General features: G+C 62.6%; 1 protein-coding gene across 1 annotated transcript in view; it reads right to left on the reverse strand.

Annotated features, from left to right (window-relative positions):
• Positions 1–452, reverse strand: part of SARNP (SAP domain containing ribonucleoprotein) — a gene marked incomplete at its 5' end in the record, with an annotated part of 9,875 nt that overhangs the window by 1,483 nt on the left and 7,940 nt on the right. The window lies entirely within an intron of this gene.

Below are 452 nucleotides of genomic sequence, written 5' to 3' on the forward strand. Positions count from 1 at the left end.
TCTTCCCTGTGAGGGTGCTGAGGCGCTGGCACAGGGTGCCCAGAGAAGCTGTGGTCGCCCCAGCCCTGGCAGTGCTCAGGAGGACGTGGGGGGCTGTGGGGTTATCTCCCTTCGGGGTCCCCCCTGTGCTCCAGCAGCACGGCCCCAGCGAGCTCTCACTTGACCCCTCGCACACGGGTGTCAGCTGCCAAGACGGGTACAATGAACTTCACTCCATCCCCAGGCTCCCGCTGACAGCGCTTGATTCATGGGGTGCTGGGACCCAGCTGAGGAAAATGACCCTTCTCCCCCCCATGCTGCATCCATCAGCCCTGGCAGCACCTGGGGCTGTGGGGAAAGCTGCCCTGGCTGCTGGGGGGCACATTTAGCCCCTAACCTTGCCGCTTCTCACCTTGTTCCTTTCACATTCACCCCACGATGGGTGTTTGTGGGGTTTGTCTACAAAGGGGCTG

This window comes from Nestor notabilis, unplaced genomic scaffold (genome assembly GCF_000696875.1).
Source record: "Nestor notabilis isolate BGI_N333 unplaced genomic scaffold, ASM69687v1 scaffold24762, whole genome shotgun sequence".
NCBI classification, from domain to species: Eukaryota; Metazoa; Chordata; class Aves; order Psittaciformes; family Psittacidae; genus Nestor; species Nestor notabilis.